The sequence below is a fragment of the Arvicola amphibius genome, chromosome 3, assembly GCF_903992535.2.
Source record: "Arvicola amphibius chromosome 3, mArvAmp1.2, whole genome shotgun sequence".
Lineage (NCBI taxonomy): Eukaryota > Metazoa > Chordata > Mammalia > Rodentia > Cricetidae > Arvicola > Arvicola amphibius.
Window position 1 is genome coordinate 185070780 of NC_052049.1, and position 6000 is coordinate 185076779.

Sequence of the window (6000 nt, forward strand, 5' to 3'; positions counted from 1 at the left end):
CACCATGGACACCTGCTCGAGGCAAAGCCATCTTGTCCCCTGTCTCCCAAGACAGTTCTCTTCCCTAGAGAAAGGATCCACTCTCCATGCTGAGGCAGGAATCGGTTCCCGCCATCACCTTTCTCGCAGAGGCTTGCGGAGCCTCTCCAGGCTCCGACCGGCCCAGTGAGAAAACTGTGACGAGTGGGCCTCACAGGTGCGGTTCTGACCCAGAGGCTTCTGGTCCTTTACCTGAGATGTTCCCCATAAGCCCTTGCTCAGGCATGCACCGCAGGACTGCCTAGCCTAACGCCAAACCGGACCCCAGCTCTCATGCGGTCCTGTCCCTCTCCTACCCTTCCAACCATCAGACCCTTCGAAGTGCTGTCTGCCCATGTTCCCTACACCATCCCCTCCTGCTCACTGCTTAACCCACTCCGAACCAGCTTGCATCCCTGACCCGTTCCCTCAGCAGAATCCATCACACAGGGCAGCACGGCCGTGGGCTCAGAGTGCTGTTTCTCTTGCCGAGGTCACCGGCACCCTTGCTGCGGCTCAATCTAATGGGCATTCTTTCTAAATTATTCAGCCTTGCTCATCTGTCCATGGACGGTGCCAAAGGTACCTTCTAAAAATCTCTCAGCAGAAATGGGGGATTTCCCTCTCCTGGGAGAGTGGCCCTTTCTGCCTCGGGTCAGTGCCAGCTACTCTCCTGGCCTCCCTCCTGCCTGGGCTGTCCAGTGTCTCTGAGCTTCTGGCTCCAGCCTCGCTCTCTAATGTCATCAGAATCACCTGTTTTCAGAAGGACGGCTGCCTGCTCCACCCCAGAACCAAGTGAATTAGCATGCCTGGGGGTGGAGCTTCAGGGCGGACGTCTTTATGTAAAGCTTTCCAAGTGATGTTCTGGTGGCTGGCCAGCAGCCCTGACTCCAGGGTCCAGCCGCCCTTCTGGAGCGCCTACCTCCAGCCCAGGTCTCCTTCTGCAAGCTTCCTTCTTAGATCTTTTTCTCTAATGCCCAGATGATGTGGTATTGCTCAGGTCACTGTTGCCCACCTATGTCCCCCACTGTGCATACAGGATAAGGGGTGGGCACTTCTGGGCACCCTGGAGGACACCAGAGTGTCACCAGTGGCCTGCCTGGTGACACTTCCTCAGCTGAAGGACTTCCTAAGTTTGCACAGGCCCTGTCTACACTGGGGAGGAGGCACAGGCCCCGTCTACACTGGGGAGGTGGCACAGGCCCCGCCTACACTGGGGAGGTGGCACAGGCCCCATCTAACACTGGGGAGGTGGCACAGGCCCCATCTACTCTGGGGAGGTGGCACAGGTTCTGTCTACACTGGGGAGGAGGCACAGGCCCCGTCTATACTGGGGAGGAGGCAAAGGCCCCGTCTATAATGGGGAGGAGGCACAGGCCCCATCTAACACTGGGGAGGTGGCACAGGCCCCGTCTACTCTGGGGAGGAGGCACAGGTTCTGTCTACACTGGGGAGGAGGCACAGGCCCCGTCTATAATGGGGAGAAGGCACAGGCCCCATCTAACACTGGGGAGGTGACACAGACCCCATCTAACACTGGGGAGGTGACACAGACCCCATCTAACACTGGGGAGGTGACACAGATCCCATCTAACACTGGGGAGGAGGCACAGGCCCCGTCTACTCTGGGGAGGTGGCACAGAAGTCACTGACCCAGCTGCTGATCCCTTCCAGGCCTTCAGCTTCGCCATCTACGACACAGCTGTGACTGTGGTCCCCACCTCTGGAGCTGATGTGGGGATAACTGGGAAATGCACCCTCTGAGTACCTGGCGTGGTCTAGTCTACAGAAAGCCCTCAGGGCCTGTTCACCATTTTAGATAAATTCCCAATTCCTGAGCAGAGGTTGCCAGCACCCCTGTCGGTATGTGACTGTGACCTGGGCTCTTCCTCACGTCGCGGGACCCATCAGATCACTCAACTAATGGCTGCTTTGTCCCTCTGTGTTTGCATTGGTTGGTCAACGACCTGGAAAACCCCCGTTCATGCGTCAAAACCCAGGTGGAGGTTATCTCTGCTAGAACAAGACTCTTGACTCTCAACTAAAATCCCGACCTCTTTTGTGTTTCCGGGCGACACCTGTATCGTTGTACACCAAAAAGCCCCCTCAAGGACTCACAGGAATGAGCCTCCTGGGAAGGAGACACTGCTCCAGGCTGTGTCTTCTGGGTGGACTGCCTGGGCACCAGCCTCCCCTACTCCTCCATTCCCAGCTGTCTCTGGTGCTCCCTCCTTCATGCCAAGTGAGTCAACTGTGGAATGCGTCCAGGGGTGTTGTGGTCACCTCCACATACAGGGACGAGGCAGTCTAGAGGACAGCTGCCCATGGCACCTCGGGCTTTGAAAACTGCTTCTTAGCACCCGAGGGCCGCCCTTCTTTCTTTCTTTGCTGTGTCTGTTTTGTTTGCTTTTTTCGAGACAGGGTTTCTCTGTATAACAACCACGGCTGTCCTGGAACTCACTTTGTAGACCAGACTGGCCTCGAACTCAGAGATCTGCCTGTCTCTGCCTCCCAAATGCTGGGAATACAGGACTACTCTGTCTATTTAGACCCTCTCTGGTCAATTCTAGGCCAATGTGGCCACCAGGAAATAGAGTCCAAGGCCTGTTACCCTTAGTGTCCTCCCCAGTCCAACTATTATGTGTGACCTTGGATTAGTCCTTGACCTCCCTGGGTCTTAGTACTTGCGGTGGAGAGGGATGGATGAGTTGGAAAGTTAGCGGAGGCTCTTTTCAGAACCTTAGGCATTTTAGCAAAGAACTGGTGTCCCATGTTCCAGCTGCCCCTTAATTTCCCTTGCTTCTGAGGCAGCAGTGTGTCCCGCCTGCATCTCATCTTCCCGCGTATGACCGTATTTATGTGCATCTGCCCAATTTTCTAACAGGGAGGGGATAGGGACAAGTTAGGGAGTCGAAAGGAGGATAGAGGGGCTTGGCGCCATGTGGCCCAGGCCTCAGTTCTGAATGATAATGAGTCTACAGAAGGTCTGGGGTTCGTGGGGGCTCCTGTTCTGTGCTTCTCTGCATGGTGCTTGGGGTCACTGCTGTAAGAGGCAGCTCAGGACCCCAAGGCCACGCTGGTCTCATAGCCAAAGGAGACTGAAGTCGCTAAGGAGACAGAGTGAGTTCTGTGGTTGGTGGTTGTATGCTGCCCTCCAACAGGTGTTTGGAAGGCCTGCCTCCAGCCAGGGCCTCATCCCTAGCATTTCCCGCATTATAAGCACCACTGCCACCAGTCCCCACTACATCGCTGTCCCCACCAATACTCAGACAATGCTAGGCACCTCCACTTCCTCTCAGGGCGCCTCCAAAGACAGTCAAATAACACAGAGGTCCGGAGCTGCCTCCCTCTCCCGTTAGGGTGAGCGAGTCTGTCCAGGTCAAAGCAAGGGGAACGAAGAATTCTCCCGAATTTCCATGTCCAGACATCTGTCCCCTCTCCTACAGATACAGGAGATGCGACTGCTTCAAGGCGACAACAGGGCACTGAGATCTCGGCATGGTGGGAGCGCCCGGAGGCAGGGCACACTCGTAGATCTGACCCCCGATAGCGCGCACAAATCCCTTCCTGGGGTGCAGAGATTTCGTCTAATCCAGAGCATAGCCCGGGTGCCGGGTCCCCCCACGCTCCCGGGCCCAGGGAAAACCAGCGCTCGGCCTGCTCCCTAGTCCTGGCCGGTGTCCGCTCAGCCCTTTCACCCTCAGCTCTCGAGAGGCACATTCTCCGCGCGCCTTGTGGCTGCTCTGACCTTGGGGTCTCCGGCCTCGGGAATCCGGGTCCCAATCCCTGCCCCTCGGCGAGCCTGCGCCAGCGATGGCCCGGGAGTCGGGGCCGAAGCTCCCCATCCCCCGGCCCTCGACAGCGCACGGGAAACCCGGAAGGAGAGGGGACGGGAGGAGACCCGCGGCGAACAGGGACGCCCCAGGGAACCCCCGGCCCGGGCCACCTGCGCCTCTCCCGCCCCTCCCCCTCTGGGACAGCGGCTGCCGGGTGCTGGGGACCCGGCCGGGCGGCTCCGGGCCATCGGGGAGGAAAGTTGGGCGGCGGCGGACACAGGGGTACGGGGGGCTGCGGGACATGGGGGGCGCTTGCTCACCTGCTGGTCCCCGACCCGCGCCCCGGGGTGGGCGGCTGCAGCGCGACGCGGACTCGGCTCGGCTCAAGGCTCGGGGCAACGGGCGCAGGTTCAGCGGCCCCGGGGGCGCGATCCCCGCATCCCACGGGCGCTGCCGCCGTCTCGGCTCCGCCGCTCGGCTCGGGCTCCCGGGCTCGGCGGGCGGCGCGGGCTCGGGCTGGGGGCGGGGTCGGGGGCGGGCCCCGCCTGGGCTCGGCCTGGGGCTCCGGGGCCCCGGGCTGGCTCCGCCCCAGAGCGACGCGTCCGGGGCTCCGCACGTGGCGCTGCGCCCGCCCGGCCAACGGGGAGAGCCACCCAGCCCCGGCGGGGCGCACGCCCACCGCCCCTGATCCCGGGCGCGCCCTGTCGGAGACCGCCGCCCACGCAGACGCGGACAGACAGACACGCGGACGCACACCGACCTGCGGACGCTTCGCCACAGAGAGCCACCCACGCAGACCTGGACAGGCGCACGCCGACAAACATTGGCACACACGCCGCCCAAGCCAGAGTACACAGACACGCCCCTCCTCGCTGCCTTGGGGACCCTACCCCAGACATCCCATTTATCCACGTGGATACGGGCATGACCTGGCACCCATGCTGGAATAGTGACACAAACATATCTATATTGACATACATGCACACGGATACAGATACCGACACACAGTTATGCACATGGACATAGACACCAATGACACATGCTTGGGTTGAGGAACACATCCTGACAAACTTAATGACACCCTCGTGACTTAGAGACACACATCCACTTACACATTGACATGGGGACACTTAGAACCACATTTCTAGAGACACAATGACAGTACAGAAACGTGTAGGTATCTGTGTGGACACGCTGACACACAGGTGCGGTCAGAAACAAAATACACAGACAGCCCCAGTATCAAATACACATCACCAAACGCTAGGACTCCCACGGAAGCCTCCACACACCCTCTTGAAGCACAGCCAGTCGGATCCACAAGGAACTATCAGGTCACTACCATAGATCATTGCAAAGGACAGTGCCCCTCTCCCTTTGCGGCGGCACTGTCCAGGGCTGTCACAGGAGTGCAGAGGTACACACATGTATACACACCAGAGGCAAGCTGGGACCATCCGCTTGTTTGTTTTGTTTTGAGACAGGGTCTCATTGGGTATCTCTGGCTTGCTTGGAATTTGCGATAGGGACCAAGCTGGCCTCGAACTCACAGTGATTTGCCTATCTTAGCCTCCCAAGTGTGGAGATTAAAGGCTTGTGCCATCATGCCTTGTCTAGCAACTTCTTTATAGGAATTTTGAGGTGGCTGTGGGCCAGTGGTGTCTCCAGGAGTTTCTGGAGGACATATAAAAAAGTGATGTTCAGGACACAGGACTCTGGCTCTGAACGGGTTGGGGTGTCAGGAGGGTCTGACTGATGGACCCCAGATCAATCTGCCATCACCGGCCAGTAGTTCCAGCCGGGTCTGAGGTTGGTCAGCAGCTCCCACTAGTGGTCAAAGTGAGACGTGCATCCAACGTCCCCGTAGCAGATCCCACTGTAAGGACCTGCCTTCCAGAGCTGAAGCCCACACCCATCAAGCAGGAGGCAAAGGCAGTGACACGAAGGTCCCTCCCTTCCTGAGATCTTTAACCACCAAGCTTTCAGATTCAGACTTCCAAACGAACTTGGAGAATGGAGAGAGGCTGAAACTAAAGGTGCTGGGGACGAGAGGGGAGACTCCCTTACTCCTAATCCCAGGCAGTTTTATCCTTTCTCCTCAGTGCTGGGTCAGATGTTGCCAGGAGAGGTGGGATACACAGTGACTTAATACACTAGGTTTAAACCGTGTGTGTGTGTGTGTGTGTGTGTGTGTGTGTGTGTGTGT

The 6000-nt window shown here is 58.4% G+C and overlaps 1 protein-coding gene across 1 annotated transcript in view; it reads right to left on the minus strand.

The window, feature by feature from the left end:
- Scn5a (sodium voltage-gated channel alpha subunit 5) overlaps window positions 1-4231 on the minus strand; it is a 99131-nt gene extending 94900 nt beyond the window's left edge. The window contains exon 1 of the mRNA XM_038322330.1: window positions 4115-4231. The gene's annotated coding sequence lies outside the window, so the exon portion shown is untranslated. The remainder of the gene's footprint in view (window positions 1-4114) is intronic.
- Between the last annotated feature and the right edge of the window lie 1769 nt (window positions 4232-6000).